At 40.9% G+C, this 20,802-nt stretch overlaps 1 protein-coding gene across 3 annotated transcripts in view; it reads right to left on the bottom strand.

Moving 5' to 3' along the window:
* LOC122795588 (apolipoprotein L3-like) overlaps positions 1 to 20,802 on the bottom strand; it is a 353,437-nt gene that overhangs the window by 75,199 nt on the left and 257,436 nt on the right. For all 3 annotated transcript variants that reach the window (XM_044063839.1, XM_044063840.1, XM_044063838.1), the window contains exon 2: positions 469 to 672. The gene's annotated coding sequence lies outside the window, so the exon portion shown is untranslated. The remainder of the gene's footprint in view (positions 1 to 468; positions 673 to 20,802) is intronic.

Here is a 20,802-nt window from a genome sequence, read left to right as displayed (position 1 = left end):
CTTTGCCCATCGGGAAACATGTTTTATAGAAGTTACACAGCTTTTCAAACAGAAACATTACAAACTGTGTTCTCATTACCAATGTTTTACTTACTTAAGAATTTAAAATCAACAAATGAGAAAAGCACTAGTTGAGGCTTTCTGACAGACATTACCAGTTGGAGGGGTTTGAGATACTGTTACGAGAAGCAGAGGAAATTACACAAACAACAGTACAGGCTACATTTCAAATATACTGACATCTAGCAGGATGGTAAAGGCTAAGAGTGATTCTGAAACAGAAACATATTAGATGTTTATACTAAGAAGTATTTTGACTTCTGCTTTTGTTAAAAACTGCAAATGAATTGTGCTTGTGCTTAAACAGGAACGTGAAAGGTCGCTTTACAGTTTGGGCCTCCCTCTCTTCCTTCCTTATGATCACAGTTAGAAGCAGCTGAGCACAGCCATCAAACATAGCATATTTACCTCAAAAGAAAGAAAGCTTTATTAATGCAGATGACAGTTGGATACTGTGGTGCCTCTTAATTTTTCAGCAGGGTTCAGAACTTCCCTGGTTATCCTCACAGTGCTTCAGCTCCTGCCGCTCAATACTGTATCCGGTTTGCTGCCTTCTTAACTTGTTAACTCTTTCAATACACAGTAGGAGTTAGATGCGTTGCTTCCTGCATGCTGTTAAAGGTATATTGTTAGACTTTTCTAGGCAAAATTAGCACACAATAACCAAGCTGCAAACACATGTCAATATCTACTGAAATATAGAAGCTAAAAAATAAAGACTGTGCTTTCAACATTTCTGTAAATGTACTATTAAGTGCATTTACTGGACGCAATTTGTTTATTTTTATACAGAGTGAAAGCCACCAAATCTTCCTTTTGTAAAAACCAAAACAAAAGGAAAGAATAATCAACATCTCAAAAATGTATTAGTGGCACTTTTACATCTCAAGATGTTACATTTCGCAGTGTTTTTAAAACATTAATGGAAATGATACCTCTTTTCATGAATAGCATTGGAAAATTATGCATCTCCGCCCAAGTACAGATGTTCATAATGGACATTTTTCTCCCTTGGGATGTGAGCTTTTACTTGAAACTATGCAATTTTTTGATAACTGATTATTTTTTTTTACTTTTAACACAATATTCTTATCTTATGATCTGTACATGAGTTTCTCCAGAAATGTACATAAAACACACAAAAAAAATCAACAGTAGTTTGGTCCATCATGATATTTTGTTTATTTAGCATTTCTTGACTGGGAAAGTCCGACTATGGCACTGCCTATTTTCAGCAGAGACCCGGGGGGAAATGCTCCATGTGCATGTCTTTGGAATGTGGGAAGAAATCAGAGTACCCAAAGAAAAGTCACACAAACGCAGGGAGGACATGCAGACTTCACACAGAAGGCACCCCAGCCAAGAATCGAACTGGAGAACCTCTTGCTGTGAGGCAACAACATTACACATTGCACCACTGCGCTGATACGACATATCTTATACTGCAGTTGCTTCAGGTTTTATTGTTTTTAAAATATTGCAACAAATACAAATAAAATGTATATTTAGTAAATACTGAATATTTCAAATAGTCAGATTCATGAAAGTAGCATATACCATGTAAGGCCTTGTGCCAACTGCATTTCTTTACAATATGATTCTGGATCATGAAACACAGGACAGCTCAGCATTATACAGTGAAATGATGCAGATAAGGATTATAAATACATGCTGCAAATAGAAAACAAAAGTTAAAATTAATGTTTTAATTTAGGGTCTTCTTCAGAAACAGCCTGAAAATAAACAAAGATTATGAAGTGGGCTGTCTATTGATCATTACCTTGTTTACTTCAAATTTTATGTTATTTTTGAAGATGACTGCAGGTCAAAGCATCACCTTTGATTTTCATCTTCTACTTACTATGTGCAGTCATCAAAACCTGTTTCTCAGCCCTAAAGTGAAGCAACAATTTCTTCTTGTTATGCTAGACAGTGAAGGCAGTCATAAGCTACATGAATCTAGTGTTATCTAAATGAGTACATCAGAATTCATTTAGTATGTAAATCTGAAACTAAACCAAGTCCCAACAGCATCTGTTTGTAACCAAGCCCTAACTAAGAGATGGAAGTTGAGAATAATGACTACAACAGGCAGATAATGGCATACATAGCTGTTTGTACTGTCCTTTACTAGCACAACAGTAAATGCCATCAAAGACTCTTTGTACATGGAGGTGCTAATGTAAGGACAATAACAAGGTAGCAGTTCAGGGTCAGGGTGCCCCATTTGACCCACACTAACTATAGACCACAGGTTCAAGTACATGCTGGATAAAGAAGCACGTCCTATCTGTGCTTGCAAAAGTCAAGAAGAATAGGGGCCAGACAGCATACCTGGCTGTATAATAAAGTGCTAAACATGCCCTTGCAAAATCTCTTTGTGTCTTTCGGCTTTTCCCGGTTAGGGGTCGCCACAGCGGAACTCTGGTCTGCTAATGATTGGCAGTTGATTTTTACTTACCGGCTTGCCAGGCCTGATGCACAACCTTCAACGAAGGTACGCCCATTCACGCATGTCTCCACGCAGAAGACGCTCTAGCTGAGAATCAAACAGGACAGCGTCTTACTGTGAGGCGACAACACTACTGCAGCACCACCACTGCGGGTACTGTTTAACTTAAGTTTAGCTACTGGGTTTGTCCCTGAATCACGGAAGACAATTACATTTAGCCATTGGGTTTGTTTCTAAAGCATGGAAGAAGCAGCTGTAATCCCTCTCATAAGGGTGGACCAACCATAATCCAGGGAACGATAGACTAAACAATAAAATACCACCAAGACCACCAATCCAAGAAGTAAGTGAATTTAATGAAACACTTAGCGCCTCGGCTTACACAGCCTTCCAAGAGTAAAAACATTTTATTTGTTAAAACATCTCAAGCATGCTGCCATTTACACCTCTATAATGGCGTGCATTACAAAGATGGAAATGCAGACAGACACTCCTTCACTCTTGTTTGGCATGAAAGTACAGTTGTGTAAGTAAACTTACCATGACAGTAGATGTTCTAACAGAACACTGTTGCAATAGCCTAAGTTATTTGGGTCCTACAACAGTGGAAACTAGCTTTCAAAGCTTGAGGACACCTTCCACACACTCTGACAGGAGCTCAAGTGGAGCTCCAATCACCAAAGCAATCAGAGCTTGTTTTGCCTAGAAAAAGGGAGGCAACGGCCCTGAAAGTATAATGGGGGGAAACAAACTGAATGGTAAAATATATGCACAAGGGTCTATACATTCACGTCCTGACAATACCAAAGGAAAACAAACAAAATAAGGGGACTGCAGGGAGAGGCAGCTACTACAAAGTGATCTGTTAGAACATCTACTGTTACGCAAGTTTACATGCACAAGTATACTTATGTTCAATATTTTGATCACTGTAGCAGTTGCCTAACTATTTTGCTGAATTACCACAGCTTAGAACAAAGAAGTCGAGGAAAATTAAACTAAGAATTTAGGCAAACATGGAGAATGGTCCTAGAAAAAACTTGTTCTGGACCTGGAAAATGAATCTAATTTGTAGTGCTTTGAAAATTTACATACAGAGGACCAAGTTGCTGCCTCTAGAATATTTCCAGTCCATCCCTTTCCAGGAAGCCAGTGAAAAAGCCAAAGCCCTTGTGGAATGAGCCTTAACCCTGCCTGGAAGTTGATTATTATGGTACGTATAGCACAAGGAAATAGCATGAGACAACCATCTGGATATAGTTTGCTTTAATAGCTTTCCTTTCTTCTTAACTTCATAGCAGACAAACAGATTATCATCTTTCCCGATGGCTTGAGTTTTGCTAGGTAGTTTGAAGAATTTTTTCTCTATTGCTCTTGTGTTCAGGAGATTAATAGTTTGGCACAAGGTAAACTCTGAGTCCAATGTAAGCATAAAAAAATGGTTAGCTGTCAAAGAAAACCTGTCCTTGTGAAAAAATGAGGGTTGACTCATCATGTGTTTGTAATTCAGTTACTTTGTTAGCAGAAATCAGAGCAGTAAGTAAAGCAATTTTCCATGTTAAGAAAGTCAATTCAGTCTGATGAGCTAGTTCAAATGGAAAAGACTGAGCCTTTCAAGCAGAAAGATAAGATCCTACAGAGGTTCATAGGTAGGTACTAGGCTATCTGCCCGAGGGCATTTATAAGCCTAGCCAGAGTGTGTCGGCTTTTGCCGCTTCATTGATTAATTAAGTGAGCCTCTGTCAAGCAGAGCCAATGAAGTGATTCCAGGGGTGTATTTTCTGTTACCCATCCACTCGTCAAGGCTTCTCTTGAAGAGTGTTAGTGAGGGGCTCTGCCTGATGTAGTTAGGAATTTTGTTCCATAGCATGGGGAGTCTCTGTGACAGGAATCTATCCCTCCAGCATGTTCTATTTATTGTTGTGGCGAGGTTTAGCTCACTAGAGTGCGTGGCTCGCAGTGACTTGGATTTCTTTAGGTGGAGAATGTCCATCAATTCTGAGTTGGACATAGCTTTGTAAGTCAGGCAGAGATCACCTCTGAGTAAGCGATATGACACTGAGTGCAGTCGGAGTTTTTTCAGTCGGGCTGCATAGGACAAATGATTGAGGCCAGTAATCCTCTTGGTGAGGTGCTTTTGTGATCTTTCAAGCTGTTGGAAGTGTCTTGTGAGGTACATACCAAATGGGGCATTGTACTCTATGATGGGTTTAATGAGTGACGAGTAGAGGGGCACTATAACCTCTTTATTTCTAGATGCGAACCCCTTAGTAATTAGATAGGCCACACAGAAGGATTTCCTAACTACTTTGGCAATATGATTGTTAAAGGAGAGATTACTATCTACCTGGGTCTCCAGATCTCTTATTACCTCTTCTGTATTAAGGGGGCTGCCGCCTATGTGGTAATTCGTGGGTGTTTTGTTTTTCCCAAACGGGATGACTATGCATTTTTTGGCATTTAGCTTGAGGCCATGACTTTGACAACAGGTGTCTGTCTCAGTAAAGCCTTTTTGGAGGATGTCCGTGTCAGCCGGAGAGTCAATTATGGCTCCCAGTTTGCAGTCATTGGTGAACTTGGTTAGCCATATTCCTCCTGTGTTTGCCTGTACGTCTGAGAAATATATGCCGAACATTAGGGGGTCCCAGAACCGAGCCTTGCGGGACACCCCTTGTGACTGGTTTAGAGTCAGACCTGGAGCCCGCTATTCTTACCGTGTGAGTTCTGTCTGTAAGCCAGTTGGCAACCCATCTTGTGACGTAGGGGTTTATGTTCAGGCTGGTGAGTTTTTCTATAATACCTGAGTGAGGTATTTCCTTGCAAAAGTGCTCCAAATTGTTAGATTGCGAGGGCCTCTCTTGTGTCACTTATTTCCTAGGTGGACGGATATGCAAAACCCTTTCAAAAACATTTAACTTGAGAATGGTTAGAAAGGGGGGATCTAAAGGCAGACAAGTAGAAATTGCTGACAAATGAACCTTGATAGAGAAATAAGAAAAAGGCTAGAGGACATTAACTTCAAAAAAATAATCAAGAAGCAAAGGCAGCCTTGCCTGAAAATGGTTCCAGTTTTATGACTGGCATTGACTAGAAAATTCTTTATACTTGCATATACAGTGGATATAAAAAGTGTACACACCCCTGTTAAAATGCCAAGTTTTTATGATATAAAAAAAATGAGACCACAATAAATCATTTCAAAACTTTTCCTACCTTTAATGTGACCTATAACCTGTACAATTCAATTTAAAAACAAATCTGTTAGGGGGAAAAAATATAAAAAAAATAAAAAAAAAAATACAATAAGCTGGTTGCATATGTGTGCACACCCCCTAAGTTAATACTTTGTTGAAGCACCTTTTGATTTAATTACAGCATTCAGTCTTCTTGGGTAGGAGTCTATCAGCATGGCACATCTTGACTTGGCAATATTTGCCCACTTTTCCTTGCAAAAGTGCTCCAAATTGTCAGATTGCGAGGGCATCTCTTGTGCACAGCCCTCTTCAGGTCATCCCACAAATTTTCTATTAGATTTAGGTCTGGGCTCTGGCTGGACCATTCCAAAACTTTAATTTTCTTCTGGTGATGCAATTCTTTTGTTGATCTGGAAGTATGTTTGGGGTCATTGTTGTGTTGAAAGGTGAAATTCCTCTTCATCTTCAGTTTTCTACCAGACGCCTGAAGGTTTTGGGCCAAAAGTGACTGGTATGTGCAACTGTTCATAATTGCCTCCACCTTGACTAAAGCCCCAGTTTCAGCTGAAGAAAAGCAACCCCAAAGCATGACACTGCCACCACCAATGGGATGGTGCTCTTTTGGTGATGCGAAGTGTTGTTTTTGCACCAAATGCACCTTTTGGAATTGTGGCCAAAAAGTTCAACCGTGGTCTCATTAGACCATAACACATTTTCCCATATGCTTTTGGGAGACTTGATGTATTGTTTTGCAAATTTTAGCCGGGCCTGGATGCTTTTGTGTGTAAGAAAAGACTTCCGTCTTGCAACCCTACCCCACAGTCCAGACATATGGAGAATATGGGAGATTGTTGTCACATGTAATACATAACCAGTACTTGCCAGAAATTCCTGCAGCTCCTTCAGTGTCACTGTAGGTCTCTTGGCAGCCTCCCTAACCAGTTTTGTGTCTTGTCTTTTCATCAATTTTGGAGGCACGTCCAGTTCTTTGCAACGTCACTATTGTCCCATATTTTCTCCACTTTTTGGTGACTGTCTTCACTGTGTTCCATGGTATATCCAATGCTGTGGAAAATTTTTTATACCCTTCTCCTGACTGATACTTTTCAACAATGAGATCCCTTGGATGCTTTGTAAGCTCTCTTTGAACCATGGCTTTTGCTGTAGCAGGCAAGTGAGTAAATGTCAGGAAAATCCCACTAGGACAGCTGAACTTTATTTGGGGTTAATCAGAGTCTCTTTAATTGATGGCAGGTGTGTACCCAAGAAGACTGAATGCTTTAATTAAATCAAAAGGTGCTTCAACAAAGTATTAGTTTATGGGTGTGCACATTTATGCGACCAGCTTATTGTGCGTTTTTTATTTTTATATTTTTTCCCTAACAGATTTGTTTGTTTTTCAATTGAATTGTACAGGTTATAGGTCACATTAAAGGTGGGAAAAGTTTTGAAATGATTTATTGTGGTCTCATTTTTTATATCACAAAAACCTGGCATTTTGACAGGGGTGTGCACACTTTTTATATCTACTGTACATGATTAGCATCATGATTTTCAACTCCTATAGCATCTGCTGTATGCTCTCAGAAAAAAAAGGTGCCTAAAAGGTATCAAAATTCTTTCATCCACATGGTTAGCTGAAGAGTTTTCAGGCTAGGGTATTTAAAAAAAAAAAAACTTGTCTTGTGTGAGCAAATCCAGTCTGTGGGGAAATCGGTGGCAATTACACCAGATCATACCTCTCAACCTCTTAGTGCAAGAAATCTGGACAAAGCCTGACAAAAATGGAGGGACAAAGGCCCAAAAATAGGGACATATTTTAAACATTCCTCTTATAAACTTAGAAAGTTGCTAGAGTAACAGTGTTTGTTTTAATATACATTTTCGGAAGGATTTGAAGTCTGAAACTCAAATGTATGTCATTATTTAGTGACTTCAATTCTCAGATCATCCCACTGATTTCCAGAAAACCACAAATTTTATGTGGAACAGATCAAAAATATGAGCCACAAATCTGGACAGTTGAGAGGTAAGCCCCAGATTACAAAGAAGGGAGAAAGTACAGTTGTGCAAGTGAACTTAACATAGCAATAGATTTTTGAATAATCATTGCTGCAGTAGTCTTAGCTACATGGATTATATCCTGCCATAAATATAACAGATGGCCAACTTCCAAAGCTTCAGAGCACCTTCTATGCTTAAACCATTAGATAGCTCAAGCTGAGCTTCCTAAAAGAAAAAGCTATGTGCTCACCATGATGTTCCAGCAGAAGTGATGGCTACCAAAATTATAGTTTTCCAAGTCAAAAATCTTAACTCACATTTAGCTGCTGGTTCAGAAGGTGAATGAATTAAGGACTGTAATACCATAGGTTCATAGGATGATTCTAGGCTATTGGCCTGGAGGCCCTTATAAGCCTAGCCAAGAATTTTGTCCATGTTCCCTCAAAGTCAGCACCTGTTTCCCCTGTCCAGCAGGAACACAAGTGGGATCCCAGGGGTATATTTTCTGTTTCCCATTCAGTCGTCCAGGTTCTTCTTAAAGAAGGCTAGAGAGGAACTCTGCTTGACATGGAGAAATAGTCTATTCCACAGATGGAGAGCCTTTGGGACACAAATCTATCCCACTAACAAGTTCTGTTGATGTCACAGACCAGGTTAAGGTCTTGCATGCGGGGTTGAGCGACTGGAGTTGGTCTTACGAATATGCAGCAACTCCATCAAGGCTGGGTCTGAAATGGCCTTGTATGCCAAACACAGGTCACTTCTGAGTAGTTTGTATGAGACTGAGTACCAAATTTAAATCACATGGCAGAGATGGATCTTTATAAGGGGGTCTCAAAAGAAGAGTTCCTCTCAAAAAGGCTTTACAAAGTTTAGATGAAGCCAAGGAGGAATTTTCAATCCCAACATGAAAATTAGAAAAGGCAGCTAGCTATGCCCAAATAGTTAAGGAACTGTCTCCTTCTTTGAAAATTGTTGCTAAAAATTCAAATACACTATGTACTGGTGCTGTAAGAAGGTCAATATGTTTCTGATGCACCAAAACAAAAACCTCTTCCATTTACTTCTGTAAAGCTTCCTTGTGGAAGCTTTGTGGGAAGACAAAATTATATGATTAACAAAGGAGGAGAGCATATGTTGTCTAACTATCAATTGAAATGAAGAAACCATGCAGTCAGTTTTAGGTTTGAAATGTCATAGGACCATAGGAGATCACAGGATCATAGAGGATTACTAGGCTATCAACCTGGAGGTCATTTCAAGCCTAGCCGTTTCATCCCACATAGAAATGCTAGTCAGTACCCAAGATTGCATTTAGTAATGACTGCCCATGTCCAGGAGGATTTTAGGAGGTATCCCCTTTAAGAATTTATAGTGCCCCATCCACTCGTCCAGGTTCCTCTTGAACAGTGTCATACAGGTGCTCTGTTTCACATGAATTGGTAGCCTATTCCAAAGACGTGGCAGTCACTGGGAGACAAATCTGTCTCTCCAGCATGTACTATTTAAGTCGCAGGCCATATTTTGGTGCCTGGAATAGGTAGCTTTAATTCTGTTTAATTTACAGATATGCAGCAGGTTCATTAGTTTGGGTCTGAGATTGCTGTGCAAGCCAGGCATAAGTCTCCCCCAAGAAGTCTATGTGATGCACTCTATAGAGACAGGAATGTTAGTCGGTCTGTGTAAGGTGCGTGCTGGAGTCCCTTGATTTTTTTTGTTACAAACCTCTGACGTCTCTCCAATTGCTGCAGGTGCTTTGTACAGTACATGCAGAACGAGGAATTATACTCAATTATGGGCTCGGATTAGTGCCAAATATATAGGGGTTATAACCTCCTTTGCTCTCAATGTGATGCCTTTATTAATTAAGTGTGCTATGTAGAAAGAAGCCTTCTTTACTACAGTAGACACATGGTGGCCGAAGTTAAGGTCACAGTCAACTTGTGATCCCAGATACCTTACCACTTCATGGGTACTTAGGGTATTGTTGTTGATTTGATACTGTGAAGGGACAGTGTTTGTGCCAGATGAATCATGCCTGTCAGGGGAGATAAAAGGTCTGGACTTGGATCCAGACTCCAAGAAGGTTAGATTAGATGAGGCCAAAGGAAAGCGAACCAAATTTGTCGTGGCCAGTAAGAGGCAATGAGGATGACTTTGCTCTTCAACCTGGATGCTTTCTGCAGAAATTTGGGGATTAAAGGAATTGGGGGAATAAGCATAGAGGAGACCGGGAAGGAGGGGGGCAATCGTGTAGGAGAGCATCTCTCGGTGACTCCCCCAGCAGGGGGATTAGGGCAAAGAACCTGCTGCACTTGTTTACGGGAGACACAAATAGGTTACAGCATGGCTGGCCTTACTGATGAAAAATCATTTCCACCACATTCTTGTTGAAAAACCACTCATAAGGTAGTAAAATGGACCTGCTCAAGTTGTCCACTATCATGGTGGATTTCTCCGGAATGTGCGTTGCTATCAAAAATCTGTTGGATGACATCTCCCACTGCCAAACTCTGAGAGCTTCTCAAAACAAGAGGTAAGATCTGGTTCCTCCTTACTTGTTGACATACCAAACCACCGACATATTGTCTGTCTGAACTGCAACTGTCCCAAAAGGGAGAGAGTCTTGGAAGACCTGCAAAGCTAACAGCACTGCTCTCATTTCCAGGACACTGATATGCAAACTGGCCTCTTCGGAGGACCATGTGCCTTGGACTGTTTTTCCTAGGAAGTGCCCCCCAATCAATCTGGGATGCATCCATGAGCACTATGTTCTTGGGTTGAGGAAGAGTGAAAGGATGGCCTTGTAGAACCTAATCTGAACGAATCCACCACCAAAGGTATCTTTTACATGCCTGGATAATTCCTATCTGAATGGACATATGCTGATGAAAAATGGACCACTGAGTTGCTAACATCCACTGAAGAATCTACATATGAAATCTTGCCACTGGAACTAAAACTACAGCCACAGACATTAACCCCAAGGCTTGTAGGATCAATCAGGCTGAGATTGTGGAGTTGTGAATTATCTTCCTCACCTGGAATGTGACAGTCTGTACTCTTAACAGAGGAAGAGAAGCTGTCATGGATACTGTGTTGAAAAGGGCTCCTATGAACTCCAATGTCTGAGATGGTTCTAACTGAGACTTGTAATTTATGGTGATCCCCAGATAGGAGCAAGTCCTGAGTACCTGGTCTCGAGCACTTATAAGTACATGCCTGGTCAGGGTGGTAATGAGCCAGTCGTGCAAGTATGATCCAAAATTGGTCTCCAGTCCCGTTTTCTTTGGCACTAAAAAGAATCTTGAGTAAGGTCTGGATTCTACCTGGTCTGGTGGAACCTCTTGGATAACACTTTTTTTTCTAGCAGCATTTGTATTTCTAGGGCTGCTGCTTTCCTCTGAATGGGTGGAACATTGGAAATTTTGCATAGAGGTGGAAGTGGTAGAGAAAAGGCAATTATATAACCTCTGGAAATAATTCTCTGCACTCATGTATCTTTTGTAATGTTGGAAATAATTCTCTGCACTCATGTATCTTTTGTAATGTTTAGCCAGGCTCTCTGGTGCAGTGATAAATGACCCCTGATTGCCTCCAGAGGTGGACAATCTGGCCTCATTTCAGAAGCACTGGTAGGTCTGTCAGAGAAGGAATCTCCGGAACCCTGGATCTGTGGGCCTCCTCTGCCATGTGGACGGCGTCTTCCATTCAAGTCCCCCCTCCCCGCCCCTGGGGTAACTATTTCCATGGGAATATTGGAAAGGACCTTGGGACTTTCTGAACCACATTTTCTGACCTCCTCATTGATTCTTGGAAAGGGTCCTTTGAGGGGTTGAAAAACATACTCCTACTACAGACACAGTCATCCCATCTTGCTCACAACTGAACAGTGTGTCCTTTTCTTAAGGGCTAAACAAAGAACTTCCATCAAAAGGTGCAGTGACGAAAGAGGACTTGAAGGGCTCTGCGAAGTGACACAAGTACATCCAAGCAAGCCTCCTAATGGATATGCCTGAACCTGCCGCCCTCGAGGTACCTTCAGCCACATAGGACATAAACCCCATGGACAGGTTTGTGATCAATAGCTGGGTAGCCAACTGTGAGGCCACAGAAGATTGAGCCTCAGAAGATTGAGCCTCAGAAGTACTGGTCCCAGAGAGGAAATATGGAAGTTCCTTAATCAGATCCCTCTGTAATCCTGTAAAGTGGGCCAGATAATTCAGTGATCTCAGGCAGAGCACCTCGCTGAAGGCAGAGCACCTCGCTGACTCTGTTCAAGAGAAATCTAGACCTGTGGATGGGAGATCGTAGGTTTACCCCGGGAATCATCTCTGTGTCACTGCTGGACAGAGGCACAACAAACTAATGGGCACAGTATTTTTTCATATAAGGGGTGGCGTAAGCCACAAAAATTTGGGCTAGGCTTATAAATGCCTTAGGGCAGATAGCCTAGTATAAACCTATGAACCTATGATCTGAGTGTAAAGGTCGCTGAAGCATACACATGCTTCCCAATTCTGTTCAACGCCCTTGACTCTCTGTTAGGGAGATGGACAGAAAACTCTGCTCTGAGAGTTCTTTCTTGGTGGCCGCCGCCAGGACCGTGGCATCTATGGGTACTCCCTTACTCCAAAACTCCCTTAGTGCAGGTGGTGCCAAAATCTGATCTGGTGTTTTGGAGACTGGCTCAACTGTCTCCAGTTCCTTCCACTCCCACTTAGAGCTCAAGTTAATAAGCTCGCCAGTGGGTGGAGTCACCCAGGAGGTAGATGGGCTAGACCCAAACGCCTCCAGGAATACTAATTTGTCTTTGGAACAGTTATCGGTAGACCAACCACCTCTCTGCTTAAGGATCTCTAGGATGTCTCCAAATGAGACGTCTTTGGGTGGCGATCTTGGGGACCCTTCACTGTCATCAAAATTGGTATCTTCAGTGACGGATTCCTGGGGGGGGGGGGGTCTACGTGCTTCCTCTTGCACTTCCTCTTTCTACGGATTTCTTTGGTGGGGTGTTCTAGAGAACTATCGGAAGTAATACCCAGGTGGGTAGCCTGGAGACGTTAGGCTGACTGTACCTGTGGAGTGGAATGATGGGGCTCAAGGCACAGAGACATACAGGATCCAGAGGGGAGATCTGAGGAGGGGGACCGTCTGTCCTGCAGAAGCAGAGAATTATATCTCCACCACCTCAAAGGCAGAATGCCCCAGGGAGAAGGAAGTCAATGGAGTCAAGAAGCCAAGCTTCCATCCCATTGGCTCCCCCTGCCCTGAAGGCAAACCACACGAGGCAGTGGTAAGAGGCGAGCTACCCAATGCTGAAGCTCTGATGGGCAGAGATGGTTCAGACAGCTTCAGAGTTGACTCTTAACACCTCGTATCCGACAGGGACACTTCAGCTCTGAGAGTCCTCCAGCTCTGAAGCACTCACAGCCAATGTCCTCAGAGAAAGCTTCGGATCTAAAGATACTATGATCTTCGGATCCCATCCAGACTGTCCCAGGTGACTTGGATCCAAGGGCTCCAAAATGAAAAATTGTATTGCAGAAGGAGCCAAGATTGGTGGTGTAGTACTAGCAAGGGCTTTCTGACCCAAAGGGATAGGAGCCAGAAGAACTCCCATCTGAATCTGTACGGAGAGAAACTTCCTCATCATTCTATCCAATCAGCCTCAGTCAGGCGTCTGGAAGAATGAGATGATGTTATGGAGGAGACCTGGAGTGTCGACGGGATTCAAAAAAGGAAATGTTACCCAAGAGGGTATCGGATGTATGGTGGAGGAGTAACGGGTGCTAAGTAGCAGCCTCAGATCTGAAAGAATAAGATCACAGGAAGCGGATTTACCTTCCAACGCCAGCTTTAGGAAAGAAGCAGGAATCAGATCCGATTTCTTGAGTTTTTTATAGCAGGTTCCATCATCAGATCTGAGGATGGGGTTGAGGATCAAGATGGACCCAAATGTTTACCAGAAAACTCGTTTTGTTTAGGTTTGGGGGATTCAGCCCCATATACAGCTTCAGAGAATGAGGAAGGAAGTAAACCTTTTAAAATTAGTCTGTTCTTCCTATCAGCGATATCCTGAGGATTAAAGGACTTGTAAATTTTGTAATCCATCTGAAGATGTTCTGAGCCTAGACAACATATGCATAAGGAGTGTCAGTCAGAAAGAGGTAATTTATGACTGCATTTCTGACATTTTTTGAATCTTGATGGCCTTTCAGACATTATTAACAATCCAACATATCAGGAAAAATAACAAAGAAACTTTTTTTTTTTGTATTTAGATAAAGAAAAAGAGAGATAGAGATACCAACAATGGTATCAAGAATACACACAAAGTGTGTAAAATGAAAATAAAGGTTTGCCAATTATGGCAATAAGAAATACATAAAAGTGTAGGAAAGGGAGATAAGGTGGAAACTGCAATAAAATAAATAATATATATGAATGGATATAAATATATAAAAAGGGTAAATACAATAAAATTGGATCTCTGAAAAAACTGCACTCAGCTTGACAGCTCACAGTGACCATGTCCTAACGCAAAGGCGGCAAAAGCGATCTGACGTATGTTAGGGGATAGAGCATTATGGGCAAGGGACAAGTTGAAGAGTTTGTTAGTGGCCACGAGCTGAAAATAATGGCTGACATTTGGATCCAAACCCAACAGTTGAGAAATCAATGAAAACTAACAACATTAGATTTAAGATATGAGTGCTAACTCAGAAACAGAGGCTGAGACTTGGGAGGATATAGCTAGAGGTAAGATATATAAATATATACACACTCTGGCAAAATAACATATTCAAAAAAACAAAGGGGATGGAGGAAGTTATTACTGCAGCAATGATCATTCGACCAGCTACTGTTATGGTGAGATTACATACACAACTGTACTATGTTTGTCATATTTATCATTGCTGTAATAGCCTTAGCTGTATGGGTTGATTACTCTACCCTAACTTACAACATTTGGGAAGTTAAAGGGCAAGGGTTCAGGAGCCCCTGCAGAATGGTCCTAGCAAAGCCTAAACTAGACCTACAGAGTGAAGCAAGTTTCTAGTTTGTAAAGGTATGTACAGAGGACTGAGTTGCTGATTCTAGAATACTTCTAGAATCCAAACCTTTTCAAAAAGCCACAGACGAAGCCAAGGCCCTGGTAGAGTGAGCTTTGACTCTGCCTGTAATAGTTTTGCTATGGTGAGAATAACAAAAAGTAATAGCCTGGGACAACCATTTGGAAATAGTCTGTTTACACACTGGTTATCAATTCTTCTTAACTTCACAAGAATTGAACAATTGAGCTGAATCAAGTTAATCGTTTATGGACATCCAAGGTATGGAAACTCCTATCTTACTTAACAAGGAGGTGGATAGCTTGGCTTAAAGTAAACTGGGATACCACTTTAGGGATAAAAGATGGATTAGATCTCAGAGAAACCTTGTGTGGAAAATGAGATAGGGCTGACTCACCATAAGAGCTTGCAACTCAGATACTCTTCTTGCAGAGCTTACAGCAATCAATAAAACAGTTTTCCATTTTGAGAACATCAAGTCAGTTTGATGAGCTGGTTCAGAATTATTTATTTATTTTATTTTATTATTTAACATTTGTTTATAGGGAAAGTCTGACATTTCAGTGTAGGCTGGGGAGATACGCTCCAGACGCATGTCTTTACAACGTGGGAGGAAACCGGAATACCTGGAGAAAACCCACACAAATGCAGGGAGGACATGCAGACTCCGGACAGAAGGCCCTCCAACTGAAAATCTAACCAGAGATCCTCTTGCTGTGAGGCAACAACACTACCGCTGCACCACTGCATGGTCTAATCAATCAAGTGTTAGCTCCTCTAATATAAAATTAAGATTCCTAAGGAGGAGCCACCAGTTTTCTTGGAGGTCTCTTATGCAAAACCCCTTTCAAAAACATTTTCACATAAGAATGCATTGAAAGAGGAGGATCTATGGGCAGACATGCTGAAATAGTTGACAAATTAACCTTGATGGAATAAGAAAAGTCTTAGGATAGTAACTCACACAAATATTGTAAAACCAGAAAAATACTAGCCCTGAACGGGGCCTGGTTATGCTACTGGCACAAACTAGAAAATCTTTTCCATTTCCTAATATATGATTTTCTAGCATCAGGTTTTCTTGTCTCCGTTAATATGTACTGAATGTCCTCATTAAACAGGTGCCTAAAGGGAATTAAGGCCCTATCATCCAGACAGAGGATGGGTTGTATCAAGCATTCCCGTTCTTGTGTGACTAGATCTATTTTGTGAAAAAGCATGTGGTAATTGCCTCTGGCCATTTCCAAAAGAATGAAGAACCACTGTTGCCTGGGCCAGAAGAGAGTCACCACAATGATCCTAGGGGACTCCTTATGAATCTTCAAAAGTACCCTGGATATCAGTACAAAGGGGGGAAGGAACATTCCTGTCCAAGAAAAGGCATCTATCTTCCAGGTCTTCTTGCATGGATTCCTAGTGCAGAATATTGCCAGCTATTTGTTCAAAGAGGCAAATGGATTTACTTGAGGCATTCCCCACAGATGAATAAAATCTTAGAAGAATCACCAATCTAGTTTCCATTTACGACAGTCTGCCTTTGTCCTGCTCGGCTTGTCTGCCACACAATTTTGCTCTGATGGGATGTAGGATGCCTGTAGAGTGAGACTGTGCTGTAAAGCTATATCCCAAGCTAACATGGCTAGTCTGCAATGAGGGTAAGACCTGGTTCCCCCTTGCTTGTTGCTGCACCAATGATTGTGGTACTTTCTGTAACAACTTGAAGAGATAAAGACGACCAAAGATGATTCAGAAAACTGAGTGTTTCAATCCGAGCAAGCATCTCTTTTATATTTATGTGCTTGCATCTGTCTCTGGTGTCCCAAACACCTCACATTTTACCCCTCCTGAAACTGCTCCCAAAGCAAAGTCTGAAGCATCTGTAGGGACTGAATGCTTTAAGGAGGGGGTGGGGTGGGGGGTTAACAATTTAGGGATCTTTGCTGTCTCTGTCAAGTGATTTCTCTTCTGACAAATCCCAAAACTGGGATTTTAAAAGATAAGGGGTGTTAGTGCTGGGACCAAGATATACCATTTTATCTTTCTCACGTTAAGTCTTGCCAGGAGTATCACAAGAATTCTAATGTGAACCAGATACACAAAACCTTAAACATCTGAAATCTGAATAAACTGGGATGTAATGATAATCATATTTTAAATCTAATGTAACCAGAAGACTTAAATGAGGAAGATGAGGTAACGGGTTTTAAAGTGACAGCATTATCACAAATTGATTTACGAAAGAAAGATCTGGAATTGGTCTCCAGGCATTTTCTTTCTATGGTACCAAGAACATTGTTGAAGAAAAATATTTCACAAACTGGGAAGGAGGAACTGGCTCTATTACTCCCTGAGACAGCATATGTTGAAAGATGGGGGGATATGGAGGAATTTCCTCCCGGTGCCATCTGTAGCCTTCCTGAATGATCTTCAGAACCCACTTGTCTGAAACTATCTGTTGCCAAAGAGAAAACTGGAGATTCAGACTTTCTGGCAAGGAAAAGGGACTGCAATGGTGTGTGTGTGTGTGTGTGTGTGTGTGTGTGTGTGTGTGTGTGTGTGTGTGTGTGTGTGTGGAGGGGGCATGCTCCCCTAAATAGTCATTCTGATTTATTAGAATGCCCTTTGATTGTAGGGGGAGTGGTCCTGTCTTCTTTTTAGAATCTCCTTGCCACTGTTTTATATCTGTTTACAAGCATTTTGCTGAGACTATGTGTTTTATTTCTTGAGAAAACTGGAAGTGGGGATAGAGAATTCCTTAGAAAATTTGTAAAACAGGGCTGAAAAATCTGAGAGCTTCCTGTATCATCTTACCCGCTATCATACTTTTTGATAATCTCTGCAGCCAGATGGACCAAAAACTAAATTTCTATCCAAAGGAGAATTAAAAATTTCATTTTTCACATCTTCTAGGGGTTTTGAGAATGCAGCCAGACAAATCTCTTCAAAACAGCACCGGTGACAATAGCCCTGGAAGAAGTATTAGTAGTGTCATACACACACTTTAAAAAATGAGTTGTGACCTGTGAGATGGAAAAACCTGAACCACTTAAAGCAGATTTTCTTCATAAGAAGAAACTGCAGACAAAACATACCTCATACTTTCACAATTAAATAATAATTAATAAAAAAATAATAATAATAAGGTACTTTTCTGTTAACATGACAACAGTCGTATGAAGGTAACAGTGGATGTTTTTATGGCTGTCTGTATAAGCGTCAGTGACTTGGGAGGAAATCCGTAACAGTCCGACAACAAAGCCAAAAGGAAAGCCAATTTCTCAGGCACCGGTTGGTTGGAGAAACATGTAGTTTCCGAAGTGAATGGTGTCTTCAGAGGTTTAGTCATGCTAAATGCAATACAGTTGTTTTCACACAAAATCTGATGCACGGGACCAAATGTCTTAACTGCTACGTAATTTTTTTTCTGTGTCTGTGTTATAGTTTGATATTGTGTGGCACATAAAGATCGCAATAGCAGACGTAAATGTAATGTGTTCCTATCCTGATTAAGGAGCACTCTGTTTTGTCAATTGCTTTAGCAGAGTCTGATTTTTGGAGATTTATTACAGTAGTTGATTACTTGAGTAAACAGTAGGATTTGGCTAGGTTTTTAATGCTTCTTTGCCCTCGTATTTTAACGGAGTCAGTTTCTCTGATGATGTAAGTGTCATGGTGTTCCCTTTTGGCATATTTGTACCTTGGCCAGTGTAGAACAGTGACCTACATTGAGCAATCATGGCTTAGCCCGGGATTTTACAACCTACAGTGTGAAGACTGAAGAAAACTGTGACGACCGTGCCCTGGCCCAGCAATCAAGGAGCCTCAATCCTCACTACCAACGCCAGGGAGGGCGTCTCATATAAGGGGAAAGGATAACAAATACACACAGTAAAGTACAATTTCCCTTAAGTGCACACATAGATCACAGTCAGTCTGGGGTTGGTTGCTCCCTTGGTCCCCAGTTCCCCAATAAGACTCCTAATTGGCACAGCTATAGGGTCCAGATCTTAGCCTTGCTGACAAGCTAACCTCCAGTACACTCTCTGTCCCACCAGTGCTTCGTGTCCCTGCCCAGATAGCTGACACACCACACACACTTTGAGATAAATATCTATACAACTTCACAGACACTCCTGGGAAAGGCTGACACAGATTCTCCAGCTGTGCCCCTTTACACAGACTATACGGCAGTAATTTCTGCCACCATCAGCTAATACTTATCAGCTACCCAAAGGCCCTTAAAAGGGTGTCCAATTATTACTGTGCAATATTATTATCCAATTGGTAATGTAACTATTCAGTCTAAGGCTTATTAGAGTGGCTTATTACAATAAACTCTATAAATATGCAATGTACTCTAGAGCTTACGTATCTCTACACAAACCAGCCACGGGTAAAGGTTTTTAAAATACTTAATAATAAATAATTAAAACAAAAGACAATGCTACTACACCACTGTGATATCTAAGAGCTCAGAGATCACACAGAAACTTAAAACAATACAGTAGGAAAATTCTGATATAACAGAAAAACACTTGTCTAACTTTCTTCTAAGTTCCTAGCTATTACTACAAGAAAACATACTTCTAAGACACTACTTACATAAGACAACAGGCAGAGTGCTGATAAGTGGGATATCAAGATCAATATGCTCAGAGTCTCTCTCTGAACAATAGTTTTTAAACTTAATAACAAATAGCTCTGCTAGGCCCTCCCAAATTACATCATTTTGACACTTAGGTTTTCCCAGTATACACATTACATAATTTTGACACTTAGTCTGGAGTTCCCAGGCAAAAAGGCTACATTATTTAGCAATCTAACAGCTGCTCAGGAAACTACAACAATAAAAGACATTTCACATGTACACTCTAGCAACTACTCCTTAAGTTAAGAAAATAGAAAGAATGTGTTCAGCCAGCTGCTTCGGCACCACTATTTAGATAATTTTAACTTCAAAGAACATTTGAAATGCTTGGCTTAGTTTTCCTTACAGCAGATGGCAATGTTGCTACAATCTTGAAGTTCACATATTACAGTGTTTTCTTTCACTTAAGAACACTAGCCTGTATTTTACATTTATATATACAAATGATAGAATTATGTATCAAATTCTATTTGACTAGGCTGGCAGCCTTCGCCCATCTTCTCCCAATCTTCACAAAAACATTAAAAGCAGTGACCTATACTGAATAATGTAGGCTTAGGCCACAATTTTACAACCGAAAGTCTAAAGAGTAAACCAAACATTAAGAGCTCGTAATGATTGTTTTCATTAATTACAAAGTATTGTTGTATTAATGTCATGATTTTGTTTGAAAAGTAGCATTTCAACTATTTATTCTTTTGTATACATGAATGCGCAGTACTTTTTGGGCAACGGCTGTTGCCCCGTTAACGGAAAAGTACCAATAATAATAACAATAATAATAATAATAATAATAATAAAAGAATAAACTTTAACCAGAAAAACAAAGTTGCGGTAGCATACACTTTTCCCCTCCATCATGTCCTTGCCAGAAAGTTTAGGACTGGAATTAACTAAATGTTTAGCAGCAGTCAGGTTTGGAATTGTTTATAACATTTTAAAAGAATGGCAAGAAGCTATCAGGAAAATTGCAGGCAGTAACGCATATCGTCCAGTGCTGACAACACTGGCTCAATGGGTGAAGGTTATGGAAATTCCAATTGTAACAGTTCACAGTATTTTGAGAAACTGAGAAACCTCAGTGTCCACCCAACGAAAACATTGGCACATTCTGGAAATAGTCTCAAAGAAACAGAACCCCCCACAGGGAAAATCAGATACAGTGTTCTCCTCTAAATCTGAAAAATAAATCTGAGGAGAAAACCCTGTACTTTTGTGTGATGATCCACCACTGGACCAGTAATCAAGAAGCCTCAATCTTCACCAATGGCACCTGTGGGGGATGTTCACTGAGGAAATAACAGGTACCACACAGTATTTCCAGATGCAGCTCTCTGCATCAAGTGCAATTTCCCTTAAAAGCACACA

This window comes from Protopterus annectens, chromosome 2.part2, assembly GCF_019279795.1.
Source record: "Protopterus annectens isolate FY-2018-M chromosome 2.part2, PAN1.0, whole genome shotgun sequence".
NCBI lineage: Eukaryota > Metazoa > Chordata > Ceratodontiformes > Protopteridae > Protopterus > Protopterus annectens.
The sequence above is the reverse complement of the archived record's forward strand: the minus strand, read 5'-3'. Positions and strand labels throughout refer to the sequence as shown.